A 27,429-nucleotide genomic window follows, 5' to 3' on the forward strand; every position below is an offset into this window, starting at 1 on the left:
TAGGTACTAATATTCGCTGATGATAATCTTGGTGCATTGTTGTAAAGCAAATGTGTCTGTTGTTCATGATCCCTCTAGAGTGTTAGTAAATCACGCACACCGATATCCAGCACTCTCTTCAGGAACAGAATACACAACGCAGATTTATGCTGCTGGGAACTCATTGTGCATCTCTGATAACATCTCCTGAGTAATTTGGGCTATGCTGTGAGGTGGGCTTTTTCCATAATGTAACATAAATCAAGCAACCCTCATTAAATGTGCTGCAGGGCAAACTCTTCCATTATCTGAGCTCCTCTGTTGCATTTTCCTGAATTAATTCCCCATTATCACTTCGGCTCGATGTTTCCATTTCCATCTCTCTTGATTTGTCCGGGACCTCCGTAGGTAGTTTTGCAAATTAAACTCTGTTGATTGCCCACATTATTCATTTGTTTTCAGACTTTCAAAGAAGGTAGAATGTTGATAGTATTTGTAGTGCACCTATTCATACATGGAGTCCGCATTTACATAATGGGCTGATTTTCTTTACACTGCAAGCGGCAGCGAGTAAACAAAATAAAATCCAATTACCTACGAGGGGCCCGAAGGCCATTCATCAACCAGAAAGCATATGGCATGCAATGCAATTCTATAGGCTTAAATGTAGCTAATTGTCATTTTGTAGACAAATGCCTTTTACTCGTTAGTGGGAGGTGGGACATGGTACTAGGCCAGGGCTGGGCAAATAGAGGCTGTTGATGAACTACACATCCCAGGATGCTTTGCATCTGTTTTGCTATGTGGCCATGCTGAAAGTGATGCAAGGCATGCTGGGATGTGTAGCTCATCAACAGCTGGAGGGCCGCTATTGCCCAGCCCTGTACTAGGCTATAGAATGGGTTAATCTTGTTTTACTCCATATAGGAAGGCAATGGATATCTGACAGGACAAGTGATAGGCCCAGGTGCAAAAACTTTATTTGTGCCTCTTCCTTTCTAACCCCACACTGAGGGTCTGATTCCGATCGGTTTGCTAGCGAACAGGTAAACGCCACTCACCCGCCTGCCCCTTCCCCCTTTATTCTGGACCATTCAAGTCACAATTTCTTTCCAACACACACAGATAGAGCCATCCTCATCTAGCCTTTTAATAGGATTAAGTGAGCCAGAGCTGTCGGACTTAATCCTCTGTGAATCCCCTACTGCAGGCATGTCCAAAGTCAGGCCCGGGGGCCAATTGCGGCCCGTGCTGTCATTTCAAGCGGCCCGCAGCCTCCATCTGGAAGCGGGCAGGGCATCAGATGTGGGAAGCACAGCACAGGACACTAAAGGTGGGGCCCCGGTGAGCGCGCCTTTACCTTGCTGTCTGCTGCAGTGAGGAGGTGCCGGCCGCCAAAGTCAGATGTGTTTGGCGTCCTACCCCTGCTGCTGCAATCATATATCACTCTACTCCACAATCACAGTGACAGCAGTGTTTGGGGAGGGGACAGCAAGGGGGAAGCTTGCTCCCGTAACATGCAGAGCGGAGGAGGGCAGCAGCGGGAGCCCAAGCATCTCCTGTCCTTGCAGTGTCTGCTTTGCCTCTCCGTCCTCTGGCTCACACAAGGGGCTGGGAACATACAGAGAAGGGAGGGGGCAGAGTGGGGGACATACAGTGAATGGGGGCAGAGTGGGGTACATAGTGAATGGGGGTCATACAGTGAATGGGAGTCATACAGTGAAGGAGGGTCAGGCTTGGGGACATACATTGAATGGAGGCACTGATGGACATTAAGAGAAGGGGGGCAGGCTGGGGGACATACAGTGAATGGGGGCAGGCTGGGGGAAATAAAGTGAAGGGGCAGGCACGGGGACATACAGTGAATGGGGGCAGAGTGGGGGACCATTCTGATCTGATTAATGATTCAAAGAATGTCAGGCTGAATGGTCGGCCCCCACACATTTACACTTTTGTTCTATGTATTGTATTGCAGCTGAGAACAATAGACAATAATAAGCCTTGGCTCTTCAGAGAGGGCTAGTTGAAGAAGACTCTATCTGATACCTATAATTCTTGCTTTAGCAATCCATTCTGCGTTGACACATGGACCTCTTGTCACAACTTACCTCCAAAACTCGAGGCCCCTCGGAAACACCTTCTGGTCTACAGTCTTTCCTCAAATGTCTTTAAAGTTCCATCTTGCCTGAATTCTACTAAAGCAAAGTACTTTATTTGGACACTCAGGAATTTCCAAGACTCCTGAGAGCTTAATCTTTTTTCAGTCTGGTAACCAACCATGATGCAGAATGTTAATGAGTTTGTTCACACCCATGAAGTTTGTGTCAAGAACAAGTCTCTCAGATGTCTATTCCAAGAAAACCTTGACCCCATTTATCAATGTACTGTTGATTTACCGGAGTCTGCTGGTTACAACATAATTTGGGTCAAAACTGACTGGTTCACTAAATTGTCTCATTTCATTCCTCTTATGAAAGTACTTTTTCAGAATCATGAGTCGATTAAAATGACTAGCTTGCCCGTGGCCATGTGGGTGCATTGGGCACAGACCCATGATCCATAGGATTGCATCCTGCAAACAGGTTGCAAGCAGACAAGACTAGTTGCACACTCATGATGCGGCAGCACCAGCGACCCATTCACAGGATTAATAAGGCTGGGTATACAGTATTTGTACAGTATGTCTCCTTTCTATTGTATTTATGGTCAATATATCAGTGGTAGTTCCTTCTTCTGTCTTGAACCCATAAATCTACCATAAATTTTCAACAATCTGCTAGAACCTACAAGTTCCTCTCAGAGCTCTACCTAAACTCCGCCTGTGAAAAGCTTCCACTTCTTTATTGTTTCCGCATTTGCTAGATGGCTCCTGTATATTAGTGAGGGTCACACTCCAGCCTATTCTCTTGTGCTTTCCAGGTTTCTAAATGAACTCCTTCTTTACCATTTAGAATGTATATTATGGGAACGGAGGCTGTTATAGGTGATGATCCTTAAGTAATATACTGGGAGTTCATTTGATTTCCTAAGATGTGTAAAATCACGTGATTCCCCTAAGAAATAATGTGTGGTCTATTTAATCAAATCATAGCAATCTGTGCCCACTTTAATCAAAATATTTATCATCTGTGGCCCTTTTAAAATCACCAATGTCAACCAGATGGATCTACTGGCAGGATTGACAGACACGGGTTAAAAGAAAGAGAGAGAGAGAGACAGAGGCCCTTATTCTGGTTGGTGCGGCCGGAGCCGCATATGCGGCTCCGACCGTGCAGGCGAATCCCTGCCTTCCATACGGATCGCCACGGCCGTCCGTACGCGGACATGTGTCGGTCCGCATGAAAATGGCGGGGGATACGCCTCCACCATCTTGGAGCAGCCCCCTGCATTCGATGGTCGCCGACCATCGAAGGCAGGGCCGCACGCTCCACCAGCTCCCGCACCCATAGACCTCACGGACACTTGTCCGTGTGAAAGCATGTATGGGGGCGGGCAGCTGACATCCGGCGATGTCAGATGCCCGCCCCCAACACATGCGTCACAGCCTCATTTCCATGCGTACGCCCCGCGTTTGCATGGGAACGCCCATGAAACGCGGGGCGTATGCATAGGGAAATGAGGCTAGGTAGCCCCTCACGCCCCTATCCACCCCCTTTGCGGCGGTAAAATAAAATGTGCGGCGATTTCGCCTGCACATGCGCAGAGTGCCCTCTGCACATGCGCAGAGCGAAAACATTGGCGGAACGGCCGCAAGCGGCCGTTACCGCTTAGATCAGAATAAGGGCCAGAGAGTGATGGGGACGGACAGATCTTGATGGGTAGAGACAGGTGATTGCCAGAGGCTTATCCGGAGAGGCAGAGGATGATAAGAAGAGAAAGAATTGAATGGGCAGAGGGTAATAGCGAGAGACAATGAGTAACAGGTAGAACGTGATGGGCAGAATGCTATGGGAAAATACAGAGGGTTATGAGCAGAGGTAAATTGGGAGAAGTAGAGGGTGATGGGCAGAGGATGACAGGGAGAAGCAAAGGGTGATGGGGAGAGGGTGAAGGGCTTTAGATGATTGGGAGAGGCAGGGGATGACAGGGAGGGGTGAAAGCGAGAGACAGAGCGCAACAGCCAGAGGGTCACTGGGAGAGGTAAAGGGTGATTGGGAGAGGGAAAACATAATGGGCAGAGAGTGACATGGAGAGTGTGATGGGCAAAGGCTGGCAAGGAAAGGTAGTGGTTGAAGGGCTGAAGATGACGGGGAGAGTTTAGGGAGGAAAAACAGGTAGAGATGATCGGGAGAGGCTGAGAGCAACAGCCAGAGGGTGACTGGGAGAGGCAGAGGGTGAAGGGCTGAAGATGTTGGGGAGAGGCAGGGGATGACAGGGAAAGGCAGAGAGTGATGGGGAGAGGGAGAACATGATGGGCATAGGGTAACAAGGAGAAGCAGAGAGTAACAGGTAGGGGCAGAGGCTGATCACAAGAGGCAGAAAATTATGGGAAGAGGCAGAATTTGATAGGTAGATGGTAACAGGGAGAGGCAGACAGTGGTGGGCAGAAGGTGACTGGCAGAGAAAGAGGCTGATGGGCAGTAAGTGACAGGAAAAGGCAGATGGTAAGATAATGGTCACAGGTGACAGCAAGAGGCAGAGGTGACAGGGAAAGGCAGAGCATGGCAGGCAGAGGGTGACAATTAGAACAGGGTAACTGGCATAGGCAGAGGGTAATGGGTGGAGGTAGATGGTGATTTAAAGAGGCATAGGATGATGAGTTTAGTGTGACACGGAGTAGAGGGTGAAGGGCAGAGCGGTAGAGGGTGAAAGAGCGGTAGAGGGTGACAGAGCGGTATAGGGTGACAGAGCGGTAGAGGGTGGCAGAGCGGTAGAGGGTGACAGAGCGGTAGAGGGTGACAGAGCAGTAGAGAGTGACAGAGCAGTAGAGGGTGGCAGAGCGGTACAGGGTGACAGAGCGGTAGAGGGTGGCAGAGCCGTAGAGGGTGACAGAGCGGTAGAGGTTGACAGAGCAGTAGAGGGTGGCAGAGCGGTACAGGGTGACAGAGCGGTAGAGGGTGGCAGAGCGGTAGAGGGTGACAGAGCGGTAGAGGGTGGCAGAAAGAGGCAGATGATGACTTGACGCCGCAACGGGTGATCTTCTGACTATCTAGATTTTTATGGAACACACGCTTTTTATATATATAAAAGTGGACACTTTTTCAACCTGCATAAATATTTCTTAGAATGTAGTGCACATATTGTATAATCCATAACCCTCACTTTCATACACCCTGATTGATATACTACGAGAGTTCCAATAAAGCACACTGTATCCCACTATCTGTGCTGAACTCCCTCCGGTGGTAAAATAATTCCATATTGTGCCCAATGCCCTCACCAATATTTTGTCCTTTTACTACTTTAGTGTGTGCAGGCGGTTTATGCTTTTCCGCTCAAGCGTTGAACTCAATTGGAATTTGGAGTCGTAACCAGGTCAACAGATTGCTTGTCCCAGAGCTTTGGCTTTGTAAAGTGTTCTGGTTCCAGAGTCTAAAGTCTGCTAATGGGATTGTGTGCACCTGTGACCCATTGCTTGGTTATGCTACCTATACAAGCTTGATGGGATTTCATAGATTAAAGCATAACTGTTACCTACATACACCGGAGGCAGCCATTTTGTAGCTGAACCAATATAGACCCTGTCAGTTCATTAATTCCAGTAAAGACCCCAACTGGGTAGCTAGTATAATATAATGAATATGATCAAATCCTCTAATAAAAAACACATTTATAATCTAGGAGCAGAGTATAACCTATAAATACAATATGTTAATTAGCACCAATGTAGGGAACCAATAAACAGGCTGGGAACATCCACAGTGGCAGAAATTCAGGGATGCTGCTTAGATGCGGAGATCCTTAATGTCACGTACCTGACTTGGTTCACGTTTGTTTTCTTCGTTTCCCAGTGGTTCCAGGCTTGTGTGTGTCCATGCTGCTGCAGGAGATTTGCCCTCCTGGCTGATTAATCACCAGGATTCCTGACACTCTGACTCCTGCACAGGTCACATGATCTAGGCCTATTCAGGTAGGTCCACTTCCTGGTTCTGAACGAATTGCTGCTGCGGTCAGTAACCAATCACCAGCTACCTTGGGGGATATAAGGAGTCACTTTAGAACAGCTCAGGGCCTTGAACAATTCCTCCTTCTCCTGAGAGTTACCTGGAGGCTGTTTCAAGGCTCCAGGTTACCTGCTAACCTGGACCCCACACTATCTAGGTACCACCTGCCACAATTTTGGCCCCCACAGACCTTAATCCGGCCCTGTACTAAACCTGGAGAAGTGATAAAGTGGAAGGTGATAGTGCAACAACTAATCAGCTCCTACAGATCATTTTTCAAACCCAGCCTGTAACTTGACAGTTAGGATCTGATTGGCTGCTGCATTAGCATTAGCCACTTTATCACACCACCAGGCTTAATACATCAGCCCCTGGGTTCTGTAGCATGCCAATCTGCAGCAGGCTCATTACCTCCCTGTCTGTGCATAACATTGCCTCTGGCCAGCAGGTGTCACTGTTCTGCCAGTGGAAGCTGATAGCTGTTGAGCACATCAGGAGCAAAATGTAACAGTGTGCGATTTTTAGGTAAAAAGCAACTAGGGTTACCAACTCATCCCTTTAATTCGGGACTCATATTAATTACACAGGTTCTGTGGCAGTTTAAAACCAGGTGAAATGGAGTCTTAAGGTGTGGCAGTTTAAAACCAGGTGAAAGCCAGCCACAGAACCTGTGTAATTAATATGTGTCCCGGACTAAAGGGATGAGTTGATAACCCTAAAAACAACTGAATTTGCACGTTTACCGAAAACCATTCACAAGGTACTGTATGTGGTCTGCAAGTCTCTGGAATTTTTCTTCACTGTGAATTAATACAAATACTAATAATCATTATTTGGAGCCTATTGTATTCTGAGGTGCCCTCTCTGATTGCTTCTCCTGCTCCTCTTCATCCATCAAGGACAGTACCAGTCTCTGTCAGAGGCTGCGACTAAAATGAGCCAATCTCTACAGGATTGGCTGTGTGGTGTTCTGCAAGCCGTAGGATTTCGAGAGTGATAAAAATGGAGGCATGCTGAGACCACACCCCACTTGGTGAGACCACGTCCTTCTTGGCAAGACCACGCCAATTTCCAGGTGCGCACCATCTATGTGTAAAACCCCACCGGCACTAGGTATGCCCAGGGACGGATCCAGGATAAAATGACAGGGGGGGCACGTGCCCGGGTGCCCCCCTCCCTGAATCCGCCAATGGGTATGCCTAACTGCAGTCACTGTATATAGTGCAAAGCACCAAAATGTCTACTTACGCTATACTTGCCTACTTTCAAAGGGGAGAAGCAGACATCATCAAGCCCAGCCTCCTGGAGGAGGGGGCAGGGTAAAAATGGCGATATTTGCATATTTAGCCCCCCCCCCCCCAAAAGATGGGGATCGCGGTAATTTAATGAGGCGGCCAGAGATATGCGCGGGGGGGGGGGGGGGGGGGGGTGTCCGGCTGAATCATAGTTGCAGACTTTGCAGGGGGCGGGGCCATCGCTGTGAGGGAAAATGGGTGGTTCATGGGCGGAGCCATGTAAGGGCTGTCCTATTAAGGGCGTGTCTAGAGTGATCGCAGCATTTTAGCCTCCCCCTGCCGGGCAATGCCGGTATTTCGGGTATGCGGGAGATGGAGGGCTATGCGGAAGAATAGGCAACCCTGGGCTGAATCAGGGAGGATTGCCCACCTTTCTGGGGTGCCAGGAGGGGGACCTGATTTCTGGGACCCTTCCAGCCAATCTGGGAGGGTAGGCAACTACTATGCAGTCTGGAAGAAGCGCGCAGATTAGCACCTTTGTGTTCCCGCAGTGAGAGCAGACAGGCAGGTGCCGCACACACGACAAGTACTTGTGAGGAATATGTAACGACTCTTTTAATAATCTCTACCTTGTTATTCATTCCCATCTCACCGTCATCTTTGCCAATCAAGACAGATTACTTTTTTGTGATCTATTCAGTATAATGGGTATTATTCAATATGCCATTATTACAGGCGCAGCTTCAGAAACATTTTAATCTTGTTCACTTTGGAGTAGAGATAATGAGTTTTGCTAATTAGATGAGTTTGTGCGCGCGCCTCTCCCATATGAGTATTATAATCTTCTGGTTGCCGGGTTATTCAAACAGGAACCAAGCCCCCAGCTCAGCGTGGTCACAGTATTAGGGACATTATTCTGGTCCGTTCCCAAGGCCGTCTGCTCGCTGAGTGCACACACCCATCCTTGGGAATGGAGGGCAGGAGGCGGAGCATTAGCATATGGGAACGCCCATCTTTTCATGAGCAGTCCCATGAGAACACTGGGCATTCTCATGCTAATGGGTAGATGACACGTGGGGGGGGGCAGGTGACATCACCGGGTGTCAACTCGCAAGGGTGCGGATTTGCATCAGAGCGAATGAACCAGAATAAGGTCCCATATGTAGAACACAATGACGTTGGTTTCAGTCGATGTCGTTTTGTGCGATTTGATTGGAATCTTGTTTCATACTGTACAGCTGTATCGTTATGTAGTGTATTGGTCATATACTGTGTGTATAGATTTTAATCTCTTTATTTCTAAGAGCGGATAACAAGCAAGGTGCAAAGGGCACGATTCATGTTTGGAAGTAACGTTGGGGCAATTCAGGCCTGTTTGGTCCGAATTTGGCCCCATCCCTGATGTTTTTGCTCTGCGCATGCCCATTGTCACCAATGCACATGTGCAGGCCCCAGCTGTAAGCTCCCCTTAGCCGGGGGGGGGGTTAGTGGGAGTGCTAAGAAAAGCGCTGGGAGTGGCTAGGAAAATGCAGGCCAGCATGTTAGGGGAGGGTGCGTGACGTCAGCTCCGGCCGGATACGAAGGTTTTGGGGATGGCAGGGAGGCAGTGGATAACAGAGGGAGGCAAAGGATGGCAGGAAGGGGTGTGGTACAGGGGTCCGACAGTCGGGATCCCGACAGTCATTATCCCGACGTCGGGATTCCGACTGGCCAGACCCAGACAGCATGGCGAGCGCAACTAAGCCCCTTGCTGGCTCGCTGCGACCGCCACCTATTCTATTCTCCCTCTATGGGGGTCGTGGACCCCCACGAGGGAAAATAGCGGGTGGCCGTCGGGAACCCGGCTGTTGGGGATTTGACAGTTGGGATCCCAACGTCGGGTGAATGCCTGTCGGTATCCCGACTGTCGGGACCGCGTCCGGCACCCGGCAGGAAGAGGCAGTGGGAGACTGGGCACGGTGCCTCACTGCACTTGGCACACTATAATATTCTCTCTCAACGTTCTAATGGATGGTAAGGTATGACTGAGGGGGTGTGACCAAATCTAGGATGTGTGCCGTCTATCAAAAAATAAAATAAAAAGAAGACCCTGCCCCTTGGCAGCAGTATCTGAACAAGACTCACAGCGGGCATCCACAAAAAGTTCAGGCTAGTGTAACCAGTGCCCAACCAATGCCCTTTCCGCACCCCAGTGGCTCAAGTCTGATCTGAGTTTATTGTGGGTGAGGGAAGTGACTTTTCAGGAATGCAGGACACAATCACACACCTCCCAGGCTGGCCAACTTTATGGGAAGCTGAGGGGATTTACAGTGACCACATACATTAAACTGATTTATTGTGATCCAGGAATCTCTTGGCGGTCTGGCACTAAGGCTACACCTGCCATTTTTGTTTGACATGCATTACACACGAAGCAGTGGATTCAAATGTTGACCTGATCCAAGAATATTATAGATTCGGACAATGATACATTTCATGGAGGAAGGAAAGTTAAAATACACTTTATTTATTTATTATTTATTTATTTACAGTTTCTTATATAGCGCAGCATATTCCATTGCGCTTTACAATTGGAAACAACAGTAATTAAACAAACTGGGTAGTACTGTAACAAACCGACATAGAGGTAGGAGGGCCCTGCTCGCAAGCTTACAATCTATAGGGATAATAGGAGGGTTACATAAGGATAGGATTCCATAGCATGGCAGTCCCACCAGATTACAGGACAGTCCTGATAGGATGCAATTAGATATTAATGCACCAGAATATTATTGTACCAATTAATGGTATACTGTACGTATGCACACATGGTGGAATATATTGCTTTTTTTCTTTAATCAGGCATACCGCAACTCTACATTTTCTCTTCCGAGTGCAAAAGGGGTCAGAACTTTAAATGACGTCAGTAGTAACCCAAGTATTGGGGAGATGAGAGGAAGCCAAAAGTCTGGTTAGCTAAATTGAATACTGTACATACGTTTTGATGGATCTTTTGAATGTTTATGGAGAGTGAAGCAGAGAGTTTTATAGATTTGGGTGCAGCACAAGAGAAGTAAAAGCTGATAAGTCAACATACTCCACCCCACTTCATAATGCTTAAAATGTTGAAGAATAATAAATAATACAAGAGAATACATATAAATACTTGTTCATCTGTGTAAAAGGCTGGGGCAGGGGTATCTCGTACAGACCGTACGTGTATTATAACTAATTGAATAGCAGTTTCTGCTGATGCACCATGCTCATGAAATATTATTGGTTGCTCTCAAGAGTTGTCCGTTCTCTATTGAAGCCTCTTCTATCCTGACAGAAGCACTTAACACACAGTAGCGTAAAGCGCTGAGCATCAATTTTTCTTATGAAAAGTCATTGACTTGAGTGGCTATTAGAGAGCACCAGCAGTTATTGTGTTCCGTCAGATCTGCTCTTACAGGTTAGATGGAAGCCAGATTAGCATCAATCATAACCAGGCAGATTTCGTTTCTAGGTTAATGCTTCCAAAGGACGTTAAGATGAATGGAAATCTAATTTGCCGGCCGCTGGAACCAATGGTCTCACTAACGATCAATTATACCCACAGATGGAAATAAGTTCTACAACTCCAGTAAATGCTCCTAAATGCACTGAATCACAATAAATGCGATTCAATAAAATACATACAATGGAACCAGTGTTTTTTTTTTTTGCTACTGTGTGTGTAAAATTCCTAAAAACTCATATGGGACATACGTTACACATATTGTACGCACAAAGGCGCTGTTGCGAGCGGAAAAATGGCGGGCGATCCTGGTTACTGACTAGAAGGTGGTTTAGTGTGCGCACAGAGTTGGACCGTGTTATTGGCTGTATTATGGGAGTGTTGGTGAAAGTGGTTTCATACAAAGGGTGTGCCAGGTGTGCACAGGCACACCCTTATGCTGTGCATACCCTAATGTTCACACCCATGCTATTGGTGGGCGTGGCATATTTGTTCAGAATACTGTGTCGCTGCTCTGTCCCCATGCCTCCAGGGTCTGGAATGCAGCACTATTCTCCACCTCCAGCCCCGCCTTGACCAGGTTTCCTGGTTCCTGCCTTCCTCCTAGGCACTGAGGGAAGGCCAGGTCTCTTGCCTTGGTCCACCTCCGGCTCCTGCTCTCCCGGCTCCCACAGCACCTGTCAGACACCACGCTTCCCTGCAACACTGCAGTATTTTAATAAAAGGTCAGTCAGCCCAACCTCACTTGTATTTTTAATCTGTATGGCCAAATACCTCAACATGCCGTTTTCAACGTTCTGGCGGAACTGTCAAACAACGAAGTTCGTGGCTAATGCAGGGAGCCTGCTGCATTTAGCTGCGAGCCTCGCTGTTTTGATGGCCACACACGCCGTTTCCAGGTCACTGTGAAAAGTAAACCCAGGGAGGTGGAAACGCCGTGTGCAGGGGGTCAGTTGAATACTGACTGTGCGAGCTGTAACAGCGAGCAAAAAGCATTGAATACTGCCCTTTGTGTGCACATGCTCAATTGCTTGTATACATTAGCAGACCATACACAGATAGAGAAATTACACATGCCATTGCACTGGTGTAAGTTTCAATAGTGCGACTACAGATGCCCCAAGTGGTATTTCAGCACCTACGGATGGGGGGGGGGGGGATCATTTGAAACATGAAGGTTTGTGGTTTGTCACAACTTAGAGATCTTGGGGCCACTAGACATCAAAGTATATTGTAACCAACGGCTACCACACAGGTGTATAAGTGCATTAATCCCGTCTATTTTGGTGTTGGCCCTGACTACATTTGATTTGGTGCCGCTTATGTGAGGCCACTTCTAGAAATATTTCCTGGGCCGCTTTTGGTTCTAAATCTGCCTCCTAGGGTCCAGTAACAGGAGAAAGATACTACACATATGGGTTTATTCAATGTTACATGGCGAGCTATGCCAGTGAGCAGTGCCGATAGCTCGCTGTCATAGCTTGTGGGTCAGTATTCTAACTAATTATAACTACCCCCCCCCCACCCCCCCCTTCATTCGCCATTTCCACCTCGTAGGGTCTTTTCAGCGATGTGGAAACGGCAAGTGCGGCCGTCAAAATGGCGAGGCTTGCCGCAATATGCAGTGGGCTCACTGCATTTGCGGTCCACGTCATTCCGGGGAATCCTCACCATCTCCTGACGGCGAGGATTTCTCCGGAACATCACCATGCGATATATCATATGAAACTCCCGGGGAGCTGCAGGGGGAGAGCCGGGCAGAATCAGCGGGCGAGGGGCCGGGCATAGTAAGCTGTCAAATAGGCAGCGGGCGGGGGGGCGCTGGAGAGCAGGGCTGGGGACACAGAGGTAGCGCGTGGGGGTGGACGCCGGTAAACAGACGAGGGAGCTGGGCAGGAGGATCGGGTACTTACTCACTCTGCACTGCAAGCCAGGGAAAAAAAACAATACAAATGAATGGGAAGCCAGTGATTGGCTGAGAGCTCTCTCAGCCAATTGCTGATTGGCTGAGAGCTCTCTCAGCCAATCACTGGCTGCCCATTTATTTGTAATGTTTTTTTTTTTCCTTGTAGATGCAGAGTTGTCCCTGGTCCTCCTGCGCCCAGCTCCCTTGTCAGTTCACCGGCGTCCACCCCCGCACGCTGCCTGTGTCACCAGCCCGGCTCTCCTGCGCCCCCCCCCCCCCATCCCAGCATCTGCCGCCGCTGACTCTGCCCGGCTCTGGCGTCCCCCGCCCGGAGGCTGCACATAAGATTTAGGAAATCTTATGTACAGCCGGTCCGACTGCCCGTCTCCGATCCGATGTGCACGGGACTGCGCATCGGATCGGAGGGGATGTCAAAACATGCGATTTGGGCCGATTTCATCCGAATCTGGTGAAATCGTGCCCAAATTGTATAGTGTATGGGGGCCTTAAGAAGCATATGATGCGCTCCACCAATCAGAGCTCAGCACAAGCCTCTCAGCCTCTTGTGCAAAGTTTCATGGGACAATAGTCAGCTCCCAGTAATGCACTGCACAATTGTGCAGTCAGTGTGCCTCGGCTCCTGATGCTCAGCACCATTTTTTTTTTTTGAATAAAGTATTTTTATTTTGCAGGTCATAAATACAGAACAGAACAGCAGATCAGACTTTGTGCATGTGAATCGGCCAATCCAAGTCAAGCATATAATGTTAAAATGTACATTGCATTCACATACAGTATCACCATCTTACATATATATCAAAATACAGTATAGAATCAATTGATTAAAAGAAGAAAGAGGAGATGATATCGCCCTTCTGTTCTGACTGAGTAGCAATATTAATTTTCTTTGTTGATTTTGAAATAAACCTTAAGAGAACGAACAATAGAAGAGAAGAGGAGAGAAATAGAGATGAAGAAATAGAGAAAGAAGAGAGAACATTAGTCACGAATGGGTGCGCATATTAGGGGTTCAGTCCCATTCAGGGTGGCAGACCAGTGTGTACTCATAGGTTAAGTAGTTCTTAGATGAGTATGAGCGGTATGGTTATCAGCGTCCACAGTCAACACTGTACCCAAGCCCCACACCATCAAACATGTGCAGAGTGCGGAGACTCCATCCACCTGCCCCATATCTTGTCAAATTTAGGGAGGGTGCCCCGAGACATGTATACATATTTTTCGTGCTGTACTGTGGTGTTAACCAGAGCTTTCCATTCCATTACCGTGGGTCCCAGGCTAGCCATCCAATGCCTAGCTATAACGACTTTAGCTAGGGAACACAAATTGGTCACGTATTGTCCTTCCGTATTATTTAGTGACGTATTTGCTTTACTACCCAAAATACACATCTTGGGAGTCAGGGCTTGCCCAGATATTCCCGTGGATGTAATGACCGACCTAACCGTCACCCAAAATGAGTTAACCAGAGGACATTCCCAGAGGAGGTGCCACAGGTTCCCCTGTGTGGAACCGCACTTTGGGCAGGCCGAAGAGGCCCGTCCACCGAATTTAACCAGAGTAGATGGAGTTAGATACGTTCTGTGTATGATAAATAGCTGAACTTGTTGAAATCTTGCGGAGACCGTGGCATAACGTGGTGACGCCAGTGTCTCCTCCCACTCCTCCTCCTCAAAGGCGCCCACATCAATCTCCCACTTGGTCTTAAGGGCGGGAAGCGAATCTTTATGTAAGAAGGATAATAGAAATGAATAGGCCAGAGAGATGGTCTTGACCTGTCCGAGATTAGCCAGGAAAATTTTTGCCGGGGAGGCTAGTAGCTCAGGGGGGCCGTTGTTAAACTGGGTATTTAAGGCGTGGCGCAGTTGCAGGTACCTAAAAAAGTGCACCCGGGGCAGCCCAAACTCCTCCCTTAGCTGCTGGAAGGACTTCAACACAGCTGCCTCATATATTTGTCCAATCGTCACCACTCCCCCAGATGACCACAGACTCCTACCCGACAAACAAGCAAGTTCAGGTAATTTGGTAGAATGCCAGAGGGGAGCTCCAGGATCTATAGCCGTGTATCCCATCAATGATTGGGCCTCCTGCCAGATCTTGATGGCTTGAACCACCAGAGGAGGGGCACCCCGGGGTATCCTCCCACCCAATAGTAGCTGCATGGGTGTGATGTCGGGACATATTTGGTGTAGGAATGTGGTCGGGAGCGAACTCTGATCAGTGTCTTGCGCCCAGTGCCTTAGGTGCGAGAACTGGCCAGCGTAGTAGTACAGTCTGAACTGTGGTAGAGCCAGACCCCCATCTGTCCGTGGCCTAGTAAGAGTGCTGGTACTGATTCTGGGGCGTTTATTGGCCCATATCAATGAAGACAGTAAACTATTTAGGTGTCTGAAAAAGGAGGCAGGCACGTACACCGGGGACTGGTTTAGGACATATGTTATTTTAGGCTGTAGGATCATTTTTACCAAATTGACCCTGCCAATAACGTTTAGGGGCAACTTGGTCCATACCGACAGTTTGTCTTTGACGACGGACAGCAGTGGATCCAGGTTCCTAGGTATAAAGTCCTGACTAGTATTAGTGATAATAATCCCCAGGTATTTGAAGTGGGAGACCCAGCTAAGTGGGAGAGGCGTGTCTAGGGCCAATGGTGGTGGGCCTCGCAGGGGCATTATGGAGGACTTGGACCAGTTCACAGTGAGACCGGAGAAACTGCCAAAGTCCTTCATCAGTTGCAGGGCGATCGGTACAGACAGTCTATAATCTTTTAAAAAAAGAAGTAGGTCATCAGCATAGAGTGCCACTGTGTCCGTCCTCTGACCCAATTGGAGCCCAACTATGTCTCTATGTGTCCTAAGAATGCAGGCAAGCGGTTCAATAGCTATAGCGAAAAGACCAGGGGAAAGGGGGCATCCCTGTCTAGTACCCCTTCCTAACGCAAAGGGAGGTGAGACATGGCTATTGACAGAGACCCTGGCCATCGGGCGGATATACAACAACTGGACCCAGCTTAAGTATTGTGGACCGAAGCCCATATGTTTCATTACCTGCCATAGATAAGGCCATTCAACTGAGTCGAAGGCCTTATTTGCGTCGAATGAAACAATGGCAGAGTACATTTCCTCAGCATGGGTGGCCTGAATATGTGTGAACAGCCGTCTTAGATTAATACCGGTGGACATACCTGGCATAAAGCCGGTTTGGTCCGGGTGAATAATGGACAATATTACACTATTTAGCCGAATAGCCAGGACCTTCGCCAATATCTTAACGTCTGTGGTGATCAGGGAAATAGGTCTGTATGAGTCAGGGCGCTCAGGGTCTTTCCCGGGCTTGGGTATAACTACTATAACGGCCTCAGACATAGAGTCCGGTAGGACATTAAGGTCAAGAAGATCGTTAAATAGCTTCAAAAGTTTAGGGGCAAACGAGTCCAGGTGCGTCCTGTATAGCTCCACTGGGATCCCATCTACCCCCGGGGCCTTACCCCCGGGGAATGACCGGATCGCTGTCTCTATCTCAGTAATTGTAATAGGTGCCTCGAGGGAAGATCTAGCCTCCTCGGACAGTGTGGGTAGGTCAATACGGCCTAAATAGTCGGTGAGTTCCCCCTGCGAGCATCTTAGGCGTGAACGGTACAGCTCCTTATAGAAGTCAAGAAATACATCTGCTATTTCCCTCAGGGATGTCCTCATTACCCCGTCAGAATCAAATATTTGGGCTACAGAGTTGGCAGGGCGGTCCAGGTAAACCAGGTGAGCCAGGAGGCTGCCTGTTTTGTCAGCATTCATGTACAGTTTGTGGGATTTGAATAACAGGCTACGAGCGTTGCGGTCCTCCAGGTGGGAGACCCAGGTACTCTGCGCTAGCTCCCATTTTACCCTGGACTCCTCCGATCCCTCCTCTAAGTGTGTAATCTCTGTGCTCCGACATTCGTCCTCCAATTCTATACCCTTTGCTTTGTGTGTTCGTTTAACAGAGGCAATTTTAGATATAAGGGTGCCCCGCAGGTAAGCCTTGAATGCCTCCCACACTATCGCGGCAGGGGCTGTGCCTGTGTTTATGTCAAAGTACCCGTCCCACAAAGACTGGAGGTCCGGGGACTCACCAAGTTGCAGCAGCCAGGAGGGATGTAACTTCCAAAAGGACTGTCCCCTCTGGCATTCCATCCCCACCGTCAGCATCAGAGGAGAGTGGTCTGAGACGCCCCTCGCTTTATAGCAGATATTTTGGAGTCTGGGCAGTACTGAGGGAGTAACGAGGGCCAGGTCAATACGTGAAAAGGAGTGGTGAGTCTTAGAAAAGCAGGAGTACTGGGCTACCGCAAGGTGCCTCATTCGCCAGGCGTCCCTATAGCCAATTGACTCTACATATTTAGCAAAGGCTGTGGGGCGGTCTTCAGTAGGGACGGAGTCAGGGGGCCACCATCTGTCTAGCCGTTGATTCATTAGTTTGTTAAAATCCCCAAGACATATGACTGGTGTATCAGGAGATTGGGCCACATAGGCAGCCGCTTGTTTTAAGACATCATAGTTAAAAGGGGGGGGGGACGTAGACCGCGAGGATAAAGAAGGGCTGGGAATATAATTTACATTGAAGAAAAACGTACCTGCCCAGTGGGTCAGTTTTCACGTCTAGCAGCATAAATTGTACAGACTTGTTTATTAATACTGAGACCCCTCTAGAGTGAGTAGTGTGGGAGCTGTGGTATGCCCATCCCACCCAGGGCTTGCGTAGTGACATTAGTCTGTTTCCCTCAAGATGGGTCTCAATCAGGCAGGTGATGTCCGAACCATACTGCTTAACCATCTTGAGCACTAGGGAACGTTTAATTTTATCATTCAACCCCCGGACATTCCAGGCTAAAATATTAAGTTGCGTCATATTGAATTATAGGGTGCGGGCCATAAGGAGCTGTTGTGGCAATGCCTCCACCCTGTGGACCTGAGTAAACTACAACCATCACCTGAATAAACATCGTGCCCCCCAATTGTATGCATATTGAGTCAAAATCCCTAGCATGACTAATAGAGAGAAAGAAAGAAAAAAAACAAGAAAACATAGAAAAAAACAATCCCAACAAAATACACCCCCTCCCTGTATACCTCCCCCAACCTAGGCATACTTGTATCCCTAAATCTAATAACTAAAGAGACCAAGAAAAGGTCACAATATCTACCGAACTATGGGAGCAGTCAGTTAATAGCTACCAGTACGAGCACCGGGGCCCCCTGGCCGTATATTACCTTCACTTGCCTAAAACAACATTTATGCAGAAAAACATACACAGCATTTGTCAAAGTTCCCCCCCACCCCCCCCCCCCTCCCCCCCCCCCTCCCCCGCATAAGGCAAAACAAATCAAGTCAAATGTAACACAGCTCTAATCATATTCACGGTAGTCAGCAGCATTGGCACCACTCTTGTGACTTGGGATCTCCTGGAGGGCTCATAGGAGATGAAAAGGAAAAGGGTGGCTAAGTAGGTGAGGATCAAGTCCTGCTTCTGGCTGCTGCAAAGTATCAGGCCGGGGCCATCTGGCGAGCACCAGGCGCAAATCTATCAAGCCAGGCTGCCACCTCGCGAGGGCTGTTGAAGAATTTAGTCTCTCCCTCCGCCACCACCCGCAACCGGGCCGGAAACAGCATGGAGTATTGAAGGTCTAGTTCTCGCAGTCTGCGCTTCACGGGGACAAAAGAGGCCCTCTCCTTCTGCACCTCGATGGCGAAGTCGGGAAATGTAGAAATGGTGGCGCCATTTCTAATCATAGGGCCTTTGGTGCGGTTCAGACGCAGGATCGTGTCACGGTCCTTATAATGTAGGAGTTTGGCTATAAAGGTCCTGGGTGGAGCCCCCGGAGGTAGTGGACGGGTGGGGATTCTGTGGGCCCTCTCGACAGCAAATTGGGAGGTGAAGGACTCTCTGCCAAATGTCTCAATAAGCCAGGCCTCCAAGAAAGCCTCTGGCGTGGCGCCCTCCTCCTTCTCCGGCAGGCCCACGAAGCGGACATTGTTTCTCCTCAAACGGCCCTCCATATCCATTAATTTATTTTGGATGCTTGTGACCTGTTGTGTCAAGGTAGAGACTGTGGTTTTCATAGGGTCGATTGCGTCTTCAACCGTTGAGACCCGGGTCTCCACCTCCCCCACCCGCTCCCTAATGCGCTGCACATCCTGTCTAAGGAGGGATAGGTCGCACTGTACCTTTTCCATTTTATCAGACAAACGTTTCTCAGTGCCAGCAATGGCCTCCAGAATTTGTTGGAGAGATGGGGGTGCAGGAGAAGTATCATCAGGAGGGGCTTCAGAGTCAGCTGAGTTGCCAGGGTTCTGCCCAGAGTCCCCCTGGGGTGCCTGCGGGCCCTGCGCCTCTTGTCCCCTTGCAAATTTGGCTAGCTTTGCTGCCGGGGTGCTATGATTCTGCTTCCCCATGATTGAATATTGCCGGGCTGTTAATCCCCCTCCTCAGCTGAGGCAGGCTCTGTTGATGCAGATTGTAGTGCTAGCTCAATGGGTGAGGTGTGGGAAGATATAAGCTACCCTCACCAGGGCATACGGTACAGGGCAATGGGAGGTCTGTGGTGATGTACCCCGGGCAGTTGCAGCAGGTATAGGATATGGAGTCCCACTGAGGGGCTACTGCAGGCCTGCGTCCTTATGTAATTGTATGTGGCCTGCTGAGCCTAAAATGGCACCCGCAGCACAGGGCGCACCAGACACCAGGAGGGTAGAGACAGGCTGTTTCCTCCACACTGGACGCCGCTTCAGGCGGGGGGCATTAGCTGGTGTGTTTTACCCTCACCAGGGCAGACAGTGCAGGGCGGTGTCAGGCTATAGCGGTGGTCCCTGGGCAGGTCAGCTAGTTGGGGATGTGAAGTCACGCTGGCAGGGTTGCTGCAGGCTGTGTGGCTGTGTGAGCGCTGCTGTGCCCAAGATGGCGCCCGCAGCGCGAGACTCACCAGGCTCCGGGCGGGCAGATTCGGGATATTCTCCCCACAGTAGGTGCCGCACTCAGGTCGATGTTGCCGGCGGGTGGGTGTTTCGGAGGAGTCACCCCCGCGATGCAGCCTCAGCAGCGGGCGTCCGGGCGGAAGTACGCTGTGCGGCGGGGGGAGGCAGGCCGCAGTCCTCTCTTCGGTCCGGCGGGCTGGTAACGGCGCCGGGACCAAGACTGTCAGGCGGGCGGCTTGTGTGGGGTAGGGTTAAGTCACCGGGCAGCTGCTGGCGGTGTTATCGGGTGTCGTCCGAGGCTCAGGATGGGTAAACGGATGGGCGACCAGGGAGCTCCGTTCATACACGTCCTACTCGCTCGCCGCCGTAGCCATGCCCCGATGCTCAGCACCATTAATCATTGTCACATTGGCAGATAGGTGAAGCTGCAGCACTACCCCACTCCCATGCACAAAACCTTTAGCTAAAAAAAAAAAAAAAATACATACCAGCCCTAGATAGAGGGGGGTCCTGGGGTACTGAACCCCCTGAGTCGTCCCCCCCCCTGCCCCCGCTGCACATTACACTAGGCAGAGAGCCTGTTAGAAGTTATGCCAGGTTGAGCCCCCTTTACAATAGGTAAAGCCCCCGTTATATGTTATGCCAGGTAGGTAAAGCCCCCTTATACACATTACTTCGGGTAAAGTAGGAGAGAAAGCGAGAGAAATTGGGAGATGCTCTGTCCCCTTCCCTCTGATTCCAGGACCACTTGCCTCTACCCTACTTTTGTATTTGACAAATATATCACTCAAGAGACCCATCTACAACTTTGAATGAATCGGTTGTGTTACCAAAACCTCCCAATTACTCTACACATTCCCTTCTGCCTCCCCTTCTGTCTGTTTGTCCATGCTTCTGTCTGTTCCCCCTACTGCCTCCTTCAGTATTTATATGTACCCCTTTCTGCCTCTATGTGCCTTTATCTGTACCCCCTTCTACTATGAGAGAGATTATGAGTTTAAGCAAAAATTGTGTCATCGGGTCCCCTTAGACCACCCACTTGTGCTCAGTTGCAGATGGCTGAGGGGAGTGTGAGCCACTGGCAGGGGAGTTCCACACAATTTTGTTCTAGGAGGTTAAGCAATTATGTACCTATAAGGCCACTTCTCCCCCAGCATGCTTGTATGTACACTTGTACGTACTGTAGTGTAGAGTTTTATTTTAGGGATCATATATCTCTCTTATCCCAATAATGGTTATTGAGATTGAAATATTATATAAAATATATTTATTATATCTTGTATTGATATAACACATATATTTAACATCTGCAATTATATTCTAATAGACCTTACAATACAATATGCAGAGTACTTGTCATAATTTGATTCCCCAAATATGAGAGTTCGAGACTTGTAATTTTAGCTCCAATTGGAGGATTTTATTTATAGGCAAAACAAACCATTACAGAATACATTAACACAGTAATTTATGTATATGCTATTATATATATATTTATATACGCCTCCTTGCTTATATTACATAAAACAACATTAAACAATTGACAGACTTAAGACTGCTATAAAACTAACATAAATTGTAGACTTCAGTATTCCATAACTTTATCAACAACTGAACATTTATATCTACCATGATTACTCACTCACTCCAGCCCATCGCTTCTAGGTTCCGTTCCTCTCTCCTGCTCGTGGCTCACATCTCTCCTCCTGACTCACTGAATGGGTTTCTTGCTGACTGTCCGTGTGTGTCTGTGTGCGAATGTGAGTGAATGTCTACTCTATCTCTCTCCTTATATCACAAATACATGGGTTGAAGTTCCCTGTTCTCATGACGTTATTGAATTTATGGATGCTAATGGTGACAGGGTCTCCTGCTTGTCTGGACGCTAGTGGTAATCTCCATTGCGAGATCTCCTGTTTCTGGTCTCTCCCTGTGCATCAATCTATTTTACACTCCTGTTGTCAAAATACACAATAGTGTCTTGTCTGTCCTGCAAAGTAACTTGGATGATGTACTAGCAGCTACATTCTCCAGAAAGGAAACCAGATGGCTGGAGTCTGGCCCATAGTGTCTATTTGTTACACAGTGGTCATTCATATTATTTAGTAAACCCAAAAGCTATACTACGATGTCTAAACATTAAACTCTGATGTCCTAATTATTAAGCTATTCCTATTTTTATATACACATACATAATATATACTATGGTTAAAATCACATTACATTAATAATGGTATAAAACAATATCTATATGACTATATGGTAACAGTCCCCCGCTTGTGACCATGAGAAATTATTTTGATTGGTCACACAGAAAAATACCATACTTGCTTCATATATATTTCCAAACTTTCTTTTTCAAACTATCCTAAACATAAATTAACCATTGGTATGAAATATCCTTCATTTAATTAACCTATTTTACTCTATAATAACTAAATTTGACCAGGGACAGAGGTTATTTATATTCAGTATTCATGAGGAAAATATTTTCATTGCTACAGACAGTTATATGCCATGCCACGGCTTGCCTTGTAGATCTTGTTTGGTCGATGTGTGAGGACACTTTCCTTGTGCTGTTGCTCACAGTGATTTCCTGGCTGAGGGCTGTCACCTGTGTGGGTTGCAGTTCTTGGAGACACTTTACATTTGCAGTATGGTGGACGTAGAAGTAGAATTCTTCTTAGACACTTTACATTTGCAGTATGGTGGACGTAGAAGTAGAATTCTTCATAGAGGCTGTTGACTTGCTTGAAATGTTGCTTTACATGTATAGAGGCTGTTGACTTGCTTGAAATGTGGCTTTACTTGTGTGGCCCTTGGAGTGCTGTGGTCTTGATAAATTTCTTCACCACAGTTTTGCAAAACATGGGGCCTTCGATAAGCCTTATTAATGCAGTCCTTAGCGAGTTTGCTTTGTATTTCCTTTACGATTATCGCTGTGATCGGGACAAGTGTCCTTGTGCGTCCTTTAAGATTATCGCTGTGATCGTGACAAGTGTCCTTGTGCGTCCTTTAAGATTATCGCGCTGCAATCATAAGTGTCCATGTCTCTCTTTAACCCCAACCTCGTTATGTTGAACAAAACAGTTTGTGACATTGAATACAGCAGTTGAAACTTTAACCAAGTATTTTTGCTTTACTTGTTGATAAGAACATTTATCTTCAGGCATTGGCAGGAAAATGTCTGGGGTAGATTCTAAAGGATCCATTCCGTCTATACTAAATTTCCTCACTGAATAACAATTTACCATTCAGTCTCTGATCTCTTATCTACCTTCCTATATACCATCTTATCTTAAACTAAAATAACCATACACCAGCTAAATCCTATAACTAACAACAATATTTTGATTTGACATACCTATGACAACATCCTATCAATACATATTTTGATTTAACGTATCTATGACAACATCCTATCAATACAACAAATGACTATGATTTTGCTTCAAACAAATATAAAATATCTGTTAAGAATGGGTTTGTCTATATCGAATTCCATCCAGTGTGTGTGATATGCAGCCATGTGCATATAAAATAACTACAATATCCAATCTATGCTATTATTCATTCTCTTAGACTTGGTTATGTCTGTATTAAGAGATTGGTCCATCTCAACAACTAACAAAACGTTTCTCTTTTACAATTTGATGTAAGGCATACCATTCTTTGTCTGATATTTAAATTAGTTTGAAGCTTTTTAAGAAGGAAGCGTATATATAATCAGCATATACTCATATGAAGAATATGAAGAAAAAATAAAATATTTACAAGGTATATACAATGACATAAGAATGAAGATCATATGTGTGACCAGATCAGCGATTCAAAACGTATGTACAATACAAAAGGATTCTGCATACTTGCAGGGGTGAGATTCACACTGTAAATGGAATGTGCATGTGTCACAGTGTCCTGACAAACAAACAAACAATGATTGCTGTAGTGAGGGGGTTAATGAACTTCTCCTGAAGAAGAGAAAAGGGGATTTTGTCCATGTGTCCAGAAAACAAATAGTAGTTGCTGTATTTAAACCTTTTCCTTCTCTGAAGGACTGAAGAAAGAAAAAGAAACTAATAAAAACAAGTCCTTTGATTTTTGTCCATGTGACAGTTTTTTTAGAGCTACTGTGGATTCTCCTTGGATGACAAACACAAGCTGTGCAAGGTACTGGCTCTTTGCATAATTGCAGCAATAAAAGGTTTAGTAGAGGTTGTTGTTGCGACTTGGGGCTTTCTTTAAAACTTTGTGTCCATCAGTATTGAAGCTGCTGTGTAGAACTTGTAACCTAAAATTGAAACAAAAAGAAATACAATTACTATCATTGTATGAAGTGTGACATTTGCTAGCTATATCTTTTGTGCTATCTGCTGGTCCAACATTGCTGGCCATGTTTTCTGGTTTGTACCATTTCTCTCCTCTATGTAATAGTATATGTCACTGACAACATAAACTTTCTGCAGGTATGATGCAGGTTACATTTAATCTGGATCTTGTATCCATTTAAATATGTGGCAGTTTCTTACACCACCCAAGGACTAGATTTAATCTAAAAGTAAAAGAACGATACTCCCTGTTGTCATTGCCATGATGCATCTTTTCTCGATTTGCTTTTGGTGGTCCTGCGAGTTTCTTCAGTCTGGAAACTTGGAGCTTCTGAAAAATATACTTTTGGGGCGAAAAACTGATTAGGCTGTGCCAAATATGCTTGTTATGTCTCGGAGCTTCATGTTTGACCAAACCTAAAATAAAATGGTTAGGACTCCAGGACATATAAACATTCTCATCCTGGTGATGCTTTTTAGCATTCCTGTACTTCTGTGTGGTGTTCACAGATTGACACTCTGCATGTGGTCTCTCTAAGAGACTGTGGACATTTGCTCCACCACTAGATGTCTCTAACTGCTGTGTGGGGGTTACAGAGATGGTGGAACCTTTTGTGTGATCATGCATGCTCAAATTCATGCCATTGCTCAGCTCAGACATATTTGTGGCTGAATACATTTGCTCATTTAATTCTGTGACAACTTTACCTACAATTGGAGTGTGTGTGTACAAGGTTATTGCCAGTTCCCTTTTCCCTGAGGGCAACACAATTCCTTTTGTCACAATAGGGACTATGAGTGTGGATTTTGCAGAATCACTCTCCTTATTGTACTGATCTCCCCCCTTAATCAAAACAGTGCAGGGGATATCTCGCATTGCTCCTGCCTTATTTGTAGTAATGTGTGCTTTGAAGATAGGTACATCGTGCACAGTATTACTTTCTCTCTCTATTACAGAGCCCTGATTAGCATCTGTGACCATTTCAAACTTTGTAGTCTGTTTGTGAATGAGCCCCTCTGTGGTCTCATCCCTGCTCCTAACACCTTTGCTGGGTGCTTCTGTGATCCCTTCATGAGAGATCTGGGCAGTTTGTTTGCAATCTGCCAGGCTTCTTGCTTTTGGCTTTTGAGTACACTTCTTGCCCTTTAGGGATTTTAAGAAGGAATTCACATTTGCATTCATTTTCAGGCATGCGCTCTTAAGACGTGAACCTGATTTCTCTTTACATTCCTGCTTAACTTCTAAAGTCGCTGTTCTGTGCATTTTCCTAAATGCTACAGCAACTCTTTTCATTTTCAACATTGCACTTATTTTACAATGCTGTATTTATACTTTTGTACACAAGATATCCTCCCAATGAGAGTGTCCGGATTCTCAAAGTTAACTCTAATATCTGGTACTAATTATCATTTATTTGGAAATGCTTATTTCCACTGTTTATTTATTCTAGGCCTTTACAATTATGAAGTGCCTATTTAGTAACATACCCCACTGTGATCTTGCAATGTGTCAGCAGGCTAACCAGCCCTTGTGCTGAGCCTAGTAAATGTAGTATTAGTTAAAAATGTTTCTGAATAATACCATATTATCAATATCTAAGCGTGCACTCCCAGATAATGGTAACAATGGAATATCAGTTCTGTTTCACCAATACGTTATTCTAGGTCTACAAACAATGCAAGATAAAAATACACAATAGTATTACGTTTTCCTAGATACATCCTCACTGTGATTCTGTAGGTTAGGTAGCCAGCTTCACGCATCTGCTACTCCTTATAAATATTATAATCATACAATCAGATACCAAAATTCACAAGTCCTGCTGCGGTCGCCATTGTAGAGTTTTATTTTAGGGATCATATATCTCTCTTATCCCAATAATGGTTATTGAGATTGAAATATTATATAAAATATATTTATTATATCTTGTATTGATATAACACATATATTTAACATCTGCAATTATATTCTAATAGACCTTACAATACAATATGCAGAGTACTTGTCATAATTTGATTCCCCAAATATGAGAGTTCGAGACTTGTAATTTTAGCTCCAATTGGAGGATTTTATTTATAGGCAAAACAAACCATTACAGAATACATTAACACAGTAATTTATGTATATGCTATTATATATATATTTATATACGCCTCCTTGCTTATATTACATAAAACAACATTAAACAATTGACAGACTTAAGACTGCTATAAAACTAACATAAATTGTAGACTTCAGTATTCCATAACTTTATCAACAACTGAACATTTATATCTACCATGATTACTCACTCACTCCAGCCCATCGCTTCTAGGTTCCGTTCCTCTCTCCTGCTCGTGGCTCACATCTCTCCTCCTGACTCACTGAATGGGTTTCTTGCTGACTGTCCGTGTGTGTCTGTGTGCGAATGTGAGTGAATGTCTACTCTATCTCTCTCCTTATATCACAAATACATGGGTTGAAGTTCCCTGTTCTCATGACGTTATTGAATTTATGGATGCTAATGGTGACAGGGTCTCCTGCTTGTCTGGACGCTAGTGGTAATCTCCATTGCGAGATCTCCTGTTTCTGGTCTCTCCCTGTGCATCAATCTATTTTACACTCCTGTTGTCAAAATACACAATAGTGTCTTGTCTGTCCTGCAAAGTAACTTGGATGATGTACTAGCAGCTACATTCTCCAGAAAGGAAACCAGATGGCTGGAGTCTGGCCCATAGTGTCTATTTGTTACACAGTGGTCATTCATATTATTTAGTAAACCCAAAAGCTATACTACGATGTCTAAACATTAAACTCTGATGTCCTAATTATTAAGCTATTCCTATTTTTATATACACATACATAATATATACTATGGTTAAAATCACATTACATTAATAATGGTATAAAACAATATCTATATGCCTATATGGTAACAGTAGTGTAAAGCCAGAGGTGCTCCCTTCAGCTGAATCATTTGCCATTGGGTATAATTCTGAGGGGGGCTGCACTCCCCTCAGAATTGTAAATCAGGTAGCACATTCACGCAAGTTCTACACCAAATGTTGGATTTTCTCTAAATCATTTTCCTGGTGTTCACTATTCTGCATTCTTCTCTATTGCCAGTAGAGAGCAGCATAGAGCTTATAGTGCTACTACTAGTGGTACAGATTTGGGTATTATAAGGCGTCTATACATTTAGTAGGTTTGAACCTTAACATACACTTTGAGCTAGCTTAACTAAAAAGAACTCACACTGATGCAATAAAGACACGGACACCAAAGCATTAGATTTAAAGGTCATATGTATATTTATTATGTGGTATGATCACTCTTCGTAAAGGGCTGGCAACGTAATGTCCAGCTCTAGTCACATCAAAATGGCAGCGACTTAAACGCCCCAACTTATCAGATATTAACATGGTGACGTCTGAGACGTCCCATCTGATTAGG

The 27,429-nt window shown here is 46.2% G+C and overlaps 1 long non-coding RNA gene across 2 annotated transcripts in view; it reads right to left on the reverse strand.

Moving 5' to 3' along the window:
- Positions 1-5,992, reverse strand: part of LOC146079769 (uncharacterized) — a 33,499-nt gene extending 27,507 nt beyond the window's left edge. For both annotated transcript variants that reach the window (XR_014474744.1, XR_014474743.1), the window contains exon 1: positions 5,895-5,992. This is a non-coding gene — a long non-coding RNA (uncharacterized LOC146079769). The remainder of the gene's footprint in view (positions 1-5,894) is intronic.
- Between the last annotated feature and the right edge of the window lie 21,437 nt (positions 5,993-27,429).

Source organism: Crinia signifera, chromosome 5 (assembly GCF_055691185.1).
Source record: "Crinia signifera chromosome 5, ASM5569118v1, whole genome shotgun sequence".
In the NCBI taxonomy this organism is placed as follows: Eukaryota; Metazoa; Chordata; class Amphibia; order Anura; family Myobatrachidae; genus Crinia; species Crinia signifera.